The sequence below is a fragment of the Mustela nivalis genome (assembly GCF_964662115.1).
Source record: "Mustela nivalis genome assembly, chromosome: 17".
Taxonomy (NCBI): domain Eukaryota; kingdom Metazoa; phylum Chordata; class Mammalia; order Carnivora; family Mustelidae; genus Mustela; species Mustela nivalis.
Genome location: NC_139036.1, coordinates 15,136,844 through 15,153,424, shown reverse-complemented (window position 1 = coordinate 15,153,424; position 16,581 = coordinate 15,136,844). Strand labels below are relative to the sequence as shown.

At 50.5% G+C, this 16,581-nt stretch overlaps 1 protein-coding gene across 4 annotated transcripts in view; it reads right to left on the bottom strand.

Moving 5' to 3' along the window:
* EPN2 (epsin 2) overlaps positions 1–13,605 on the bottom strand; it is an 82,651-nt gene extending 69,046 nt beyond the window's left edge. For 2 of the 4 annotated variants that reach the window (XM_082706910.1, XM_082706912.1), the window contains exon 1: positions 13,437–13,605. The gene's annotated coding sequence lies outside the window, so the exon portion shown is untranslated. The remainder of the gene's footprint in view (positions 1–13,436) is intronic. The other 2 variants (XM_082706908.1, XM_082706909.1) reach the window with 1 other exon arrangement.
* Positions 13,606–16,581: the final 2,976 nt, after the last annotated feature.

Sequence of the window (16,581 nt, the reverse complement as noted above, 5' to 3'; positions counted from 1 at the left end):
GAGGGCAATGAAAAGCACCTCAACAAAGAAATCCAGGCAACAAGGAAAGGAGGGTGTGCTGGGTTAGAACCCAAAGTACAGGCCACACCGGAGCTAGCACGGACTGACTTTGAGCTGAGCTTCCTGAAGGCCAAAGCAAAGAGGGTTCTCTGTCCACAAGCAAGAAATAAAGCAGATTCGCAGAAGTTCTTCCTTGCCCTGGGGCCTGAGATGAACGCCTCCCTGATACCCTCTGAAGGAGGACACACACCGTGTTGCAACGAGAGCATATGCCACTTCTCACCCCACAGGGCAGCCTTCGGAAGGGTGCCCACCGGTCCGCAATGGGTGTATCCTGGGCTGCCCTTGAAATCCATGCTAGAAATAAAAGCCTACCCGAAATCAAGGTCCACACATACAATATGTCACCAAGTTCACGCTGTCTTCCTGACCACGACATACCTAGTCTGCTCCCCTGAACACCAGCGCCTTGTCATGACAACAGAAGGGCACAGACGCTGTTTACTGAAGTAGAGAAATAAAGGAAGTGACTCATGAAAACACCAAGAACACTGAGACTGTCCCCATAATGCAGGAGCGGAAAGAGTCAAGCATTTCCCTCAATGCCAATGCAGAGAAAGGCCACTGCTCACCCTCAGACCCACTGCTGGTATCTCTCAGCTCTCAGAGCTCCCAAGACTGGCAGCCGGTAAGCAGGCTTCACGGCCACCAAAACCAAAAAATAACAGAGGCCTCCGAGTCCCTTACACATAGTATACTTTGCTGTTATGTATGATATACCTCGGGAAGAAGTTCTCTATATATGTGTTAAAATCAAAGGATTCAGGAAGTGACCACCCTCCTACCCCTTATTCATGACATTTTCTTTTTGGTCCGTGCACTGCATCACCACGTTTCAAAGTGGGCACTGACAAGTTACAGCGGTGATTACTCACAATCGCCAAAGGCAGAAACAACCCCAGTGTCCATCGGCGGACAGGCAGATGCACTGCGGTCGAGCTACACAATGGAATACTATTCAGCTATAAAAAGGAATGACACACGTGACCCCAGGGCTGAACCCGGAAAACACTGCTAAGTGACAGAAGTCAGACACAGACGGTCACATATGGAGGACACCATGCATGTGAAACGCCCAGCACAGACAAATCCTAGGGACAGAAAGCAGATCAGTCCTTTTCAGGGGCTGGGAGATGGGAGGATCAGGAGCAACTGCTTAATGGGTACGGGTTTCCTTCCGGGGTGATGAAAAAAGTCTGTCAACGACACTGTGGTAACCACTGCCCAACAGCGTAAATATACTTAATGCCCCTTCTTAACGCTTTGAAATGGCTACCAGGGTAAATTTTGTGTCACATGTATTTTACAATAAAAAAATTAAAATGGGAAAATGCTTCATTGTTCTGGTGGCTCAGTCAGTTAAGCATCCATCCCTTGATTTCGGCTCAGGTCATGTTCTCAGGGTTGTGGGATTGAGCCCCACATTGGGCTCCATGCTCAGCACAGAGTCTGCTTAGGATTCTCTCTCTCCCTCATCCTCTGCCCCAACCCTGTGCTGCGCGTGCCCATTCCTTTGCTCTCTCAAATAGATAAATAAAAAAAAATTTTTTAAATCATTGTTTTGCCCCAATAGAAGTGCTAAAAAAAAACTCAACCCACATTAAGATTTTGTATAAAGATGCATCATTGGGGCACCTGGGTGGCTCAGTTGTTAAGTGGCTGCCTTTGGCTCATGTCATGATCCCAGGGTCCTAGGTCAAGCCCCACATCGGGCACCATGCTCAGCGGGAAGCCTGCTTCTCCCTCTGACAGTCCCCCTGCTTGTGTTCCCTCTCTTGCTGTCTCTCTCTCTGCCAAATAAATAAATAAAATCTTTTTTAAAAAGTGCATCATTATTCCACATGTGCAGAAAGTCAGCTTCAATCCCAGAGCATTCAAAAATCAAAATTAGGATGGCAGGTGATCAGTCTTCTCTTAAAAACAAGTTTCCAAAGAGCCCATATCTGCTTGCGATGTGTATCAAAGCACTTATCCGTGATGTAAGTCTGGGATTTGCTTTGGAAATAATCAAAGAGGGGGGAGGGGGCAGGATCCTAGATGAGCACACTCAGATATTCTATACTTATATGATTGAAATTCTCCATAATGGTAAGTTGTGCTTTGTTTTCAAGCAATTCCCGAATCTTTCATATTCTGGATAATGCTCTGCAGAGGTAAAAAGAACTAAATGCTCCAAGGCTGTCAAGTTCTGGTGGCTCTACCTGGGCCCCCCCCTGTGCCCTACAGTTTATGGTCACCAGGGCAGGACCATCCACAAGAGGCCACATACAGGGCTCCCTGGTAAAGAACCAGAGCCCCAGTTCCCACTGCCAGGCAGCAACACATGGACTCATCTGACCTAGTCCTTCACCCTGCAAATCGATACATTATCTAGACCTCCAAGATACCTGCCCCGAATTCAGCTATCAGCTAGGGTCAGGAAACAGGGAAATCTTTCACTGGAATGCCTTTAACAGAGCTATGGAACCCCCACCGCTGCAGACAGAGCTCACCTCCCTGCACCAAGGAAGCAGGATGCTGCCAGGCTCTCATCTCATCTCAGGATGCTACAACAGGAGGCTAAAATTTCAATTGCCTATCCACTTGCTTCTCCTCCTTCTCCTTTGTAGATGAACTAGAACTAGATGAGGGGTGGGAGGCCAGGCAGGTATCCCTCCCTCCCACCCTGTTGTCTTCCCAGTATCTAGGAAAGTGCGTGGCCTGTAGTAGGTGCTCAACTAAATGTTGTCCGATCCTGACTTCTGATGGATACTGTTCTAAAGATGCATCCTAAAGACTAGCTATTCACAAATGCCAGTGCAAGACATCAAATGGAAGGCACCAGAATGTACCAGTGTTGGGTGCCAGAAAAGGAGAAGACAGGAGACAAGGGGTTATGGTACAAACGATACCACCGAAAATAGCATCAGAGATGCTCTGGAATGTAGAGCCCTGGGTCACAGAGAGGGGGGCGTGGAGAGAAGGGGTGGCTGTGTGCCAGGCAGAGGAGGGTGCGAGGCAAACATCTAAAGCAGGGAGGGCAAGGAGGAAGGCATCAAACAGGGAGGCTGGCGAGCTCTACCACCCTGAACCCAAGTCGCGTCCGTGACCAACGCTGTGTAAGGCCCTGGTCTCCAAAGCAGGGCCCAGGGAATGAAGGGAAATGAGGAGGCATCATGGGAGGGGTAGGGGCTGTGGAGAACGGGCACACGAAACCCCATCCAGAGATGGCGCCGACATTGGCGCTGACCCACTGTTGCCAGGCAACCGTGCAGGCCCCTGGCTGCCAAGTGTTCTGATTTGTCAATGAATCTCCAAGTTTGGATTGCTATGTAAGATCTCCTGATTTTCATGTTGGCGACTCTGGTAGACAGAATAATGGCCTCCCAAAGATGTCCACATCCAAATCCCAGTTATACGGCAAAGAGGAATTAAGATAGCTGATGGGATTAAGGTTTCTAATCAGCCGACCTCAAAACAGGGACAGGAGCCCGGATTAACCAGTGGGCCCAATGTAATGGCAAGGATCCTTAAAAGCGGAAGCGGGAGGCAGATGTCAGTGTCAGAGTGATGCGGTATGAGGACAGGACCAGCTACTGCTGGCTTTGAAGACAAAAGGGGCCATGAATCAAGGAACGTGGAAACCCTGTAAAAGCTGGAAAAGGCAAGGAAACAGATCTTCTCCTAAAGCCTCCGAGAAGGAACACAGTCCAGGCTACACCATGATTTTACCCCCGTGAGGCCTGTGTTGGAAGTCTAACTCGCAGGACAACCATTTTAAACCACTGCATTTGTGATCATTTGTTATAGCACCCATGGGAAACTAATACAACAACCAAATTTCATTTTTAAAAAAAGGACAGTACAGCCCCAACAAAACACATCTGTGGGCTGAATGGGGCCCACGGACAACTTCATCTAGTCTACTCCAAGGAAGAGTTGAAGGCTGGGCATCTCCTGGGTACTTTGCACAGTGCCTGGCCCAGGAGCTCTCTGACACGCATCCCAGGGTTAACCACTAGGTCCCTTACCTTCAAACTCACTCACAAAATTCTCCAGGGATTTCTGGAGAAACAGAGCTGCCTGGAGCACCTAGCAGGCTCAGTGGGTAGAGCATGCAACTCTTGCTCTCGGGACCACGAGTTCAAGCCTCATTTGGGCATAAAGCTTCCTCACCAAGAAAAACGAAAAATAAAAGCTGCTTGAGTGTAAGCATCGAGAGCTCCATTCCCAGAGGACCTCCTAACCATAAGCAATGCAGGCACATGCCCAGACCTCACCTAGGACCTGAGACACTGGCCTACAGTATCGTGGACTGGCTGAGAACCCTTCTCAACTCTGCCTTCTCCTGCAAGCATGGAGAAGAGAGGGCTGTGCAGCTCCCTGGGGAAGCCTCCAGAGCCCCCCCCCCCACCCAGCCAGCCACCCACAGGGCACCCTCTGGCTCAGTGACTCCCCAGCACCGAAAGCAATGAGATCACTTTGGGTTTTTTTAAACAGCAGAGGAACACTTTTCAAAGGAGCTCTTTTTAGTTTCCCACATTCAGAGCGGCACAGAGCTGCTCTGATCAGAGGCAAAGTGGAGGACCCAGAGCACTGCCCACTCAACCACCGAAAGGTTGTGCGCAAGCCACGGCCGACTGGCCGCACTCAGCACTGGGCAGGTTCTGCCGCATATCCAGCCCTTCCCTCCACCCCGCCCGCCCTGCTCAGCCAGGCTAGAGCCACCCTTCAGGCCCTCAGCAGCGCAGTTCTCTGGCCCGGAGGCCTCTCACTGGTGTGCCCCAGAGCTCCCACTTTTCCTTCCTACCTAACGTCTCCTCTGAAGCCTTCTGTGACACCCAGATTCACTCTCGGGGTCTGATACCACTTTTTCCATTCCTCCTTCCCTGGGCTGCCATTACTTTCTCTCCATCAGGAGCAGCTCTCTGCAGAACACGAGCTATTTGGGTCAGGAACACACAGCTCTTCACCGATGCATTCCCATCCTACGGCGCATAGTACATATGTGCTCAATAAACACTAAAGATGGACTGGACCACAAACTAATTTTTTTCTGGAAACATCCAAGTTGTGATATGGTGACATGCATCAGATGCACGGGGTAAAACCTCCCTTCTGATCATCCACGGATAAAGTGAATCTGCCTCAGTTGGGTACTCTGAACCACAACTATCTTTAGGATCAGCAAACAGGTGGGGCCCAATCTTTTCTCACCGGAGTTTACAGTCGTGGCTATACACCAGCTCCCGCTAGCAAAGCAGCTCAAAGGCAAACTCCAGCAGCCTGGGGAGTCATCTGTCCCTGGCACGATTCCACCTTCTCTGACGCCCCCTCCCTCTTTCCCGCAGCCTGTCCTCAGTTCCTCCACAGTAACTCAGGACCCAGCACCCCACATCTCCTCGCTGCACAGGCTTCTGGCTCCACTGTTCTCCCACCTTCTAATCCCTGACGTTCCCAGAGGCTCCCCTGAGCACACAGTTCATCTTGTCAGCCCACGCAAACCATGAAAATCATCTGGGGCACTTCTAAAAAAACTCCTGGCTCTCCCTCCCGGGTCTGGGGTGGGGCCCCAGCACAAGCATTTTAAAAAAGCTTCTCAGGCCACGTGATCTGCAGGTGCAGCCAAGGAGGAAAACTGCGGGCCTGAAGGCTGTCCCATCAACACTTCCCAGCCAGCGCCAAGGCCTCCAGGGCCCCTGCCTCTCCCCGAAAAGACCAGGGCTCCAGGACCTCCCTTCGCGCTGAAACACACCTGTGTTCTCTCTGGAACTGGGACCCATCCAGTCTCACCAACCTGCCCGGTCAGGCCCTGCCCCAGGGTCCCTCCCCAAACACTTGAACTCCCTACTGCTAACAGCACCGAATCCCGGGGCCGCTGCCTCGTCAGAGTCTACGGCCATCGGGCCACCTTAGTCCTCATTGTTCCCAGCGGGCATCCACAGAGCAGAACTGCCTCTGTGAATGTGGGATGCCCCAACCCACCCCAAGCTCTGCCCCCTGCTGTTCCCTACTTCTGATATGCCTTCCCATCTGTCTTCTGTACCTGGACCCTGTCCCCTGTCCTCTGGGGTCCACCTCAAATCCCACCTTCTCCCTGATGTCTTCCCTGACCCTTCCAGATTCTTCTCCATTCTCGATGCCCTGACAAAGAATCAAAATCACGGCTCAGCAAACCACCAGCTTCTAATTGTCTCACAAACGTTAACTTTGTCTTCTCAATCGGTGTCAGGAAACATGGCCTTTCATTTACACCCATCATTTTGACTAGAGACCACATGCTGCATATTTTCCAGGCCGACGCCGACCTCAAATATTCTGCTCTAATGTCATGAAATTGTCCTTGACTTGACGCCCATAAGTCTACATCAACTGGACTGCTTCTCATAAAGCGCTATCAAAATTCTTCCCCTTGTCCTGTTTCCCAAATTTTTGGACCCAAGTACAGTCACTGTACCCCAGGATAGCAACGGATATCAAACAGGCACTCATGGAGAGGATGCTTTCAAGTAAAAATGTGACTTTTCAGGCTGTCACTATTCCTCCACTACGACTTTTGGGGGGAGGGAGGGGAAGGGTGCAAACTCTGAACAGCCCAGCTTCTAGCTCTCACGACTTATTCACCTCAGCCTCAAAGAGTTTACAAAATAACAAATTTGAGTCCAAACCTCCCGGGCCTCCTGAGAGCACAGGGCAGGTACTGACACATAGCTGTTTACCATTCCTTAGCTTGGGAGCTGCAGGCCATTTTCAAACCTTGGGAAAGCGATCACACCCCAACCTCCACATACACTGTTAAGACCAGAAAAATCACCCAGTTGCTGTAAGTCATATGTTAATTGCCCGCTGAGGAAGGAGACACTTTATAATTTTGTTTGTAGAACTTTTTAAGACTATCGAGTTATTCTGCAGGAACCCGATCACGTTTTAACAACCGGCATTAACCAGGAGACTTTTTTTTAGTCCTTAATCCCCATGTGTCATGTTTACAGAGCCAATGTGCAGAGCTTTAGGATTACAGAGTAAAAAAGAAATGAGCCCTTTCCTCAGAGCAATTTGGGCAATTATTTTAACACAGTTTTGCAAACACAAAAACCCTTACCAGCCCACACAGACTTCCTCCCAGCCAACCCAGCTGGGGTCCTCCCAGGTTCCTACTGTACGCAACAAGGCAGACACAGGTCTTTGAATTTACTTCCGTGGCCCCGGACAGGGAGGTGAGGGGTTGTCATAGAAACAGCTTCATGAGGCTCCAAAACCGGATGGATAGGTATGAGACTGGCTGGGGGCACAGGAACAAGCCTGACCCCTCCGAACCACAGTCTGTTCATCTGTTGTAAAACGCGTACCTCCCAGGTACAGCGAAGCAGTGGGAGCACCTGGCAGGGCTGTAGAGTGAGGGAGAGGAAATAATGTGGTTTTGAATCTGACACAGGTGGCAGCGAATACCAGCTGGGGTAAGTTAACTGGCTGTGTGGCCTGAGGCAGGCAGCTGAACCCCTCTGAGCCTTAGTTTTTGCATATGCAAAAAGAGAAACAGTGACCCTGCAGGATGACAGAAATTCAGTATTGTGCATAAGAGGAGTAGCATAGGGCCTGGCACATAGAAGACATTCAAAAACTGTCAGGGCTCTCTCTCTCACACACACATACACAGTTTTGGTTTTGATGGACAAGCTGATAATTACTATTGGAGGAAAACAATACCCCCCACCAAACTCTAAACACCGAAGAATATTTAATCAATCTGAACCATTGGAGGGAGGAGGAGTGACTTCCATTAACACCAGTGGCCATCCCTAATGGCCCCGTGGGAGTCTCCTGGTGCCCTGCCCTTTCTCAGCTGCATTTCTAAAAAGCCTTGACAGTTGAACGTCTTGTTGATGTGTGGGAACGATGAACTGGCTTTTCTAACAGAATCCTAGATTTACTGCCCCTCCGAAGGGCACTGACGTCTTACAGCCCCTTCATGAACGAACACACCCCAACTAACTCACACAGTGATGATGCCTGGGACCACAGTCCCAGTTCTGATCACAGAAGAACAAATGTGAAAACATCTCTTTGACAAATGAAACTCTCTTCTCAAGGGTCATGCCATCATCTTGTAGGCGATTCAGGCACATTTCAGAGGCAGAAAAGCACCGCTGTGTTTGAGTATCCCAGCAGTCAGGCACCCCCTTCATATTCAGTCCTCTGGGCCAGGGTCCCCAGATCTGGGTCCAGGGCCAGGAATGTGAGCAGCACCTGGAAACTGGCTGAAAATGTACTTTCTCAGACTTCATCCCAGACCTACTGACTCAGACACTCTGGGGGTGGAGCCCGGCAATGTGTCTAAGAGGACTTCTGGGTGATTCCAATGCACGCTTGGAGTCTGAGAAACACCAGTCTCTTCTGCAAGATGGTTATTATTAGCCCCACTTGGGAGAGGAGGAAAACGCAGCTCAGTGATTAGAGTGCTCAAAGCCACCCAGCCAGGAGACCAATTTGTACCCACGTCTGAATCCAAAGCTATTTCTCACATGGCCTTTGTAGTCAAATTGTCTGTACCATTTGGTGCCCTCGGCTACTGAGCCACCGTGATGCGACGATGACATTAGCTTAAGAGGGGTGGGAGTGAGAGGAAGGCTGAAGCCTGCACTCAGAAGTGATTAATTATAGATGCTTTTAAATCCACATCATGCATCAGCCTTAGACGGTCAGCCATCCCTCAGGACGAGCCTGATTTTCCCTGTTCCATTTATCAGCGGGGTTGCCATGAAAAGAAGGGGGGGTGGTCCCTTCATTTACAGGCCTCTGTGCACCCGCTGCCTAGCACTGCTTTGAACAGAAAGAGAAGAAGTTACCTGTTCTGTCTCCAGAGCGCTTGAAGTGCAGCCTTGACCGACAGGAAGGCTTGTCGGTGCCCAGGCACAAAGGTTCCAGCACCTGGGGATGCTGGGAATGAGTCACCAGAAAGAATCCAATGCATGTACACTGGGCATTTTAACAATGTTGCCGATCTGGTTCAAAGGAGGCAAACCTTTTTTTTTTTTTTTTTTTTTAAATCTAATCCTAAATCTGGCATCTATCAGTTCAAGTGGTTCATTAAACTCTTGACATTCAACCCACAGGGCTTTCACAGATCCTAGGTTAGGAAAAAGAACTCTCATTCGCCATTCCCAGCCTTCTACATCGACTTGGTGGTGATTTTCAAGACCACAAGTGTAGGCCATAATTTAGATAAGCATACCTAACACAGAGGGGCTGATGGGGTAGGAAGCCAGGTTTGGGAATCACCCAGGCCTTGGTTTGACTCCCAGCTGTGCCAGTTCCCCACAAGTTACTTAACCTCTCTGGGTCTCTATCTCCCTCGAAGATGGGTGGGGTAATCCCATCTTATATGGTTGTTTGTGGGGTTTTTTTTGTTTTGTTTTGTTTTTAAAGAAGGCTTCCTGGCCAGCTCGGAGCCCAATAGGGGGCAGGAACTCACAATCCTGATATCAAGATCTCGCTGAGATCAAGAATAGGTCACTTAAAGATCTGAGCTGAGATAAGAAAAGGACACTTAACAGGCTGATCCGTGCAGATGCCCTTTTTTGTTTTCCTATTTCTATGTTGATGTGAAGACAAAATGAAATGATGTTAAAAAAGTCTGCTGACACAACTTTGCATTTCAAGACATAAAAAACTTAACCACATGACAGGAAAATAGATCTAGTCAAAAAGTCCATAGATGGGTTACACTCAATACACTCACTGAAGGGCTGACACTTACTTCACTCTATTTGTTTTTGTAAGTTTCTATTCTTAGAGACCGCGAACAAGCTCAATCAGACCAAAGAAAATTCCATTGACAAAGTGATCAGAAAGCGTGTCAATTTTCAAAAACTCAACAGATGGACATAAACAGTCATTTCACAGTGTAGCTGACAAAAACAAAATGTGCTCTCTCCCGCCCTCCTCAATCTTAGTTGCATTGTCCCACAGGACTCAGTCCGCCATCAACTTGCAGTAGGCCTTGATGTAGGTTTCCTCGTCTCTGTGAGACTTGGCTTCTCAAATGAGAAAGCAAGTGTAAGAATATCTCTGAATCCAACAAACCCATTCGAATCCAGGCCCCATCATTTACTAGCTGTGTGACCTTGAGCACATGGCTTAAGCCTCTGAGCCTCACTCAGCTTCCTCAACTGCAGAAGCGGGATAATATGCCTGTGGCCGATGACACCCGTGTGTTACGTAACATGACAGACCCATATGACACATGACAGCTAGACTAACAGTAGTGGTTTTTGCAAGAGCAAGAGAGAACCGTGAACCCTGTAGTAGGGGATCAATAAAAGATTGCTCCTCCGCCCCTGCCCAGGGCAACTCATCCACATCTCAGACTTTCACTAAGCATCTACCATGTGTCAGAGACTGGGGTAGGTGCTGGAGAAGTAGAGCAAGACTGGCCTTCAAGACGTCACAGTGCCACAAGAGCCCCAGATACAGAGATCAAGTGATTATGTGCTTGCTCCAAAGACTGCTGGGGGGCGCTGAGGCTTGGAGAGAAGCACTGGTGGCACTGGCTGGCAAGGGCTACACAGAAGACGTTCTTTTAAACCGAACAGATGAAGAGAGTTCAGCAGACAGATGGGTGGCAGGGTCTGAACTAGAAAATTCCTCATATCCCCCAACCTCAAGTTCCCCAAATGCAAGCCATTTCTTTTTTTTTTCTTTTTTAAGATTTTATTTATTTATTTGACAAAGATCACAAGTAGGCAGAGAGGCAGGCAGAGAGAGGGGAGGAAGCAGGCTCCTCGCTGTGCAGAGAGCCCCATGTGGGGCTCGATCCCAGGACCCTAACATCATGACCTGAGCCAAAGGCAGAGGCTTAACCCACTGAGCCACCCAGGCGCCCCAAACCCTTTCATTTCTGCAAGGCTCAGGGTCACCAGGTACTCATGCCATGAAACAACAAACACCACAGTCATCCATGATCTGTCAATATGATAGGAAGGTCCTGGGAGACAGGAGGAACAACTGCCAAAAAGCCTTAAAAACTTTAATGCGCTTCCAGGAGTATGAAAGGACAGTTCCGTGCACGAAAATTTCTTGGCACTTTAGTCCACAAAGAACTGGAAGTTACCCTCATCTTAATGCAATCTTTGGGGGGGGGATCCCACTTTTAAGTTCTGATGCCATTAAAACAAATCAAGCCATTAAAACAAATCAAAGTCCTAAAAACCCTCCATCTACTTTTGGAGGACTCTTATCAGAATCCCAACTCTTAGGAAATTCACACCTTACCAGGAAAGACAGTTATGTTAGGAGGCATCAATTATATTTCTACAAAGGCTTTTTTTTTTTTTTTTTTTACAAGGGATGGGCCATTTCCAAGGCTGCATACACCAAGCTAGGTATCATCACTTGCAAGTTACATCTCTGCACATCGGCCACCGTGTTTTACACAACACACCTTGCTGGGACAGAGTTCTCCATCAAACCACCCAAGGTTCAAGGAGGCAAAAAGCTTGCGTAAAGGGGGAGAGATCAGTACATCCCACAGGACCATCCAAACTTGCTCTAGGTCCAGGGCCCTGTGGGATGCAATCCTGAATCGTGTCTTAACAATAATTTGCCCTTTGTCTAACTCTTTACTGGCCAGTATTATCTCATGCAACGCTTACAGAAGAAAGCCCAGTGGTAACATGACTAAGCCCATATTAAAACTAAAGAAACTAGTAAGCTTTAAAAATATAAAAGCAAAAATGCAGATAGAGAAAAGAGCAGATCTTGGTGGCTTCTCTGACACCATCACTGATCCCAAATACAATCACTGGAATAAGAACAAGTCAGGGAAAAAAAAAAAAAAAAAAAAACCTGTAGTCCCTTCTGATGTTCATTTAAATACAGATGAAAACTTAATTATCAGTATGAACTCAATCACTGCTGTGCGGCATTCAGTATATGATTTTGCCAGTACCTATCATCTGGTATCTAGAGCTACAAGACGTACATGTTTTCTGCCAAATCCTCATTATCTTACGTAATTGGGAGGGGAGGTAATTAAAATTCACCTTTTTCAATTATGTTAACCTCCTATTCCAACCTCTTCTTTCACAGGGCATTTTTTGGAGGTAGAAAGGTAGAACTCATACTTCACATCTTTCCCAGCCCATTATCTTGTGTGAATGTTAAAAATAAAAAGGGGGAGGGGGTGTTATCCTGAAGAGCTCTCTTTAAAAAAATTTCTCAAATGTGTGAAGAGAGCACCCCGGAGACCAAGCTTCTAGTTCTGGCAATGACACTGTATCACTGCATGACCTTGGGCAAATCACTACATCTCTGGGCCTCAGTTTCCCCCACCTGAAGCCCAACATGGTCAAGCCCCATCCTCTCTTAAAGCGCGGATTTCAGATGCATCCCCCGGACAAATCAGTGAAGGGACCCCAGGCCGTGCCCCTGAGTGGCGGAATGGACTTTCACAGGCCCCTGCTGGGGTTTCTGGGGAGAGCAAGCTGCCCCCATCCTCCCCAATACTCCCCGCAAAGCCACTGGGCCAACTTCAGGTCGCAAACAAAAACCTGTTGGCACGGACTCCTCTAGGAAGGGCCAGCCTCTCCCAACGCGCTCAGCTCAGGGGGAACCGCCCCACGGGCAGAGAGAGGAAGGGTCTCCTTGAAGAGGCCGGCCCCACGCACCCATTCACCCACCCGAATTAGCCGAACAGGGCCGTCGGGCGGGGTCTCTGCCATCCCACGCGGAACAAAAGGCAGCTGGAACCAGGCTCTGCCGCCCCCGTCCCCGCTGTGCTGTGGGGGTCGGGGGTGGGGAGGGAGAACCTGGTCCCTGGGGAGGGAAAAGGGCCCCGCTCCAGCCCGAAGGTGAGGGGGGACGGGACCGGATCCTAAGACAGAGAGGACCCCTCCCCCTATTCCTGGAGGAAACAGGGGCTGGGCGGTGCACGGGGGCGGGAGGGAGATCGCGCTCGGCTCGGGAGGAAAGAGGCGCCTGGCCCGAGGAGGGGAGGAAAGTGCTCTGGGGAGGTGGGGCGGGGTTGTTCCAAGCTGAAAGGTAGAGGATGAGGGCCTGAGAAGGATCCTAGATCTGGGGTGGGAGTAAGAGGAGAGCCCCAGACTCCGGAGGATGTAAAAGGAAGAGCTTCCAGATGGGAAAATTGGGGGGGGGGGGGGCTTGCAGCGGAAAGAGGGATCCAGATGGGGAGGGGGCCATGCTCCAGCCCGTGGGGCGGGGCCTGGTGGGAAAGAAAGAGGTCCCACCTGAGTGGGACCCAGCTGGGACACCTGGGTGCATGCTCTGGGGGGCTGGCTAGAGGGGAGCGGCGCCGTGAGGGAGTCCGTGCCCTGGGGAGGGGAGGGTCCGCGTCCCGGGGCTCGGCTCCCGCCCCCCGAGGCTCGTCGGCCCCGGCTCACCTCCGCTCCTCCGAGCCTGCCTGGTTGCGCGGCTGCGGCCGCGGGTAGCGCTGGTGAGGCGGGAGCGACCGGAGCCTGCGGAGCCGCCGCAGCCGCCGCCGCCGCCGCCGCCGCTGCCGCCGCCGCCGCCGCGTCTGGCTCCGTTTGACACCCACACACCAGCCAACATGGCGGCCGGGAGGGGGCGCGCCGGCGGCGTGCGCGCGCCCGCCGGCCCCGCCCCTCCACCCTGCCGAGGCCCCGCCCCCACCGAGGGCCCGCCCCCGCGACCTCCCCCCACAAACCCAAGACCCCGCGCAGAGTGCAGAACGCTCCCGTCGTGCCGCTCGACCTACGCCCAAATCCCTCAAGCGTACCCCCAAACTCCACGCATGCATCTCAAGGACCCCCCCAATCGCCCACAAACCCTCGCGAATTCATACCCGAACCCACGCACTCAGACACCTCCCCACAAAACCCCCACCCCATACTCCACAAGCATCTCCCCACCCTCAGGCACGCACACGGAGTCCTCCACCAGCTCGGAAACTCCGTTCTGAACCTTGCAGTGTGCACTTGAAAACATTATTCCCACAGGGGCTTCTCTCAAGAAGTGGAGCCTGGAAGGGGCCAGGGGCTCTGGGGCGCTGGTCACTTTCCGTTTCTTGAGCTGAGTGCCGTTGACACAGGTGTGTTCACTTTGTGAAAATTCACTGATGTATACTTCAGGTGTGTGCCCTTTTCCGTATGTGTGTTAATTCTTCAATCAAACACACTCAAAAATTTTTCTGAGAAGGGATGCATCGGCTTTGCTAGACAGCCAGAGAGATCCTTAACACTAAAAATGGAGAGCCCTTGGCCCACCGTCATCCTCGCATGAGGAATTTACACGACCTGAAACTCACAAAAGCAACACAGCTGCCCCTTCCATCTGGTTCATCCAGGGCCCATGAGGCACCAGGCTCTGTGCAAGGCTCAAAAGGAGTCGAAGAAGAAGCTGGACAAGAGGCAGACCTTGGAGAGGTTCCTGGGACCTTGCGGCTGACTAACCCACTCCAGACAGGGTGGCATCAGCAGAAACCCCTCAGAGCAGATTCTGGGGTGTGGTTCAGAGCTCCCTGGGTTGGCAGACAGCGCCATCCCTGTTGCCCGTGTTCTAAGGAGGCCCAGGTGACATTAACACTCTGCCAAGCTCTGGTTTTCGGGAAGTTGCGTCTCTGAGTCCCATTCTGCCCTCAGTTACTAAGAGACCTTAGACAAGTCTTTGCACTTCTCTGAGCTTTCTATTCCTCCTCTCCATGAAGAAGTCCAATGGATGAAGACCTCCCTTCTGTTCTTCCAAGCTGAAATCTAGACTTCCTTTCTCAGGGAAAAAGATAAGAGCAAAAGGAAAGGGGAGAAGAGAGAGAGAAACAGAGGGAAGGGGAGGAAAGAAAGGAGAGGGAGGGGAAGGAGAGGGGGGATGAGGAGAGAGAAACGCAGAGACTAATGCAGTTGTGAAGTCACGTGGCCATTTTTCCTCTACAAAGACCAACACTGGTGGTTCCAGATGTTAGAAATTCCTCCCCAGGGTTTGCAACCCCCTCCCACTGCTCAATGTCCCTTCTCCACCGGGATAGTTAATTAGCCTCGTGGCAGGAACCAAAGCCCGCCCCTCTGCTGGAGAAGGCCCTCAACCAGTCCAACATTCCCTGTAAGCTGCAACTCACTCTTTGCTGGGCCTTCTGGAAGAGGAGAGCTTTTCATGAAACCATGATCCCTGTCCCCAGAGTCTGAAGCTTCCTATGAATTACACACCCTGTAGGTGCCCGGTGCGGGCTCTAGGGCTCTCCCTAGATGGAGCTGCCCTGTAGTGCTTCCTGCAATGATAGAAATGTTCTCTAGCTGTGCCATCCACATATGAGCGCTTGGGATGTGGCTAATGTGACCCAAGGAGCTGAATCTTTAAGACCTTATTTAACTTTAATTAATTAACTTAAATAGCCACGTACGGCTGGATGCTGGACCATTATAAAACAAACACTAAACAGCGCCCACCCTAAACCTCACCACAGCCCCACAAGGTGAGCAGTCTTATTGTCCACATCTTACAGATGAGAATTTGAGATTCGGAGAGATGCCAGGACTTGGTCATCGAGGCCAATTTTCCCGCGTGTAGAGCCCATTGCCTTCTGCACCCAGTTAACAAGTCTGCCTAGTCGCAGACATAAACATGCAAATTATGAGGAGAGACCTGGATACAGATAAAGAGACCATGGCGGGGGCGGGGTGCATGGCCGGCTTAGTTAGAGAAGCAATGCAACACTCGATCTTGGGGTTGAGTTCAAGTTCCACATTGGGTGTAGAGATCACATACATAAATAACAAGTAAATAAATAGATTAAAAAAAAAAAAAAGAGGGAGAGAGAGGATGATCTTAAGTACAACCCAGGAAGTAAATCGGAGAGCAGGAGAAAGAGCCAGGCTGGGGAGTGGAGCAGGGCCAACTGAGGCCGAAAGACCACCACTCAAGTGCAAGGTCAGAGGGGACAGTCCTGCATTCCTCCAAGAGGTGTCTCCTTCCCAAACTGCTTTGAGATGTGAAGCATCTCACTGTCTTTCATGGTCCCTCTCTGAATACACCTTCACCATGAGCCCTTAAGGTCGGTCAGCAGTCCTAGTTCCCCTAGTTCCAGATGAGGAAACAGATGTAGCAGACAGCCATGCTGTGATTCAGATCCAGGTTCTGGTCCAGAGCGTGGAAACAGTCTTACAGAAGAGGCTGCAGGATAAGCCAGACACTGCCTAAACCCAAAGCAGTCCCAGGGCACAGGGGTGGAGCTGACACTTCATCCGCCCTTCCCCATGGAGCCAGAGCCCAGGGATATACAAGCGCCTGGCTCCAGGGCTCCCAAACAGACCATGTCCCACCACTTGCCACTGACAAAATCCAAAGGCAGAGAGACAAGCACAATTAAAGCAGGAAAGGAATTTATTTCATTGAGCCAAACCAGGAAGACAGTGGACTCATTTCTCAAAACTGTCTCCAAAGTGCTGAAAATACTTCCAGGTTTATGCAAAGAAAATGTAGGACAAAGGTCAGTGGGTCCCCGCAGGTGTGCAGTAAAGATCCGTCCATCACTGTCTTGGAGTGGATCACCTGTGGGTGAGGTCTTGCTGGCTCAGG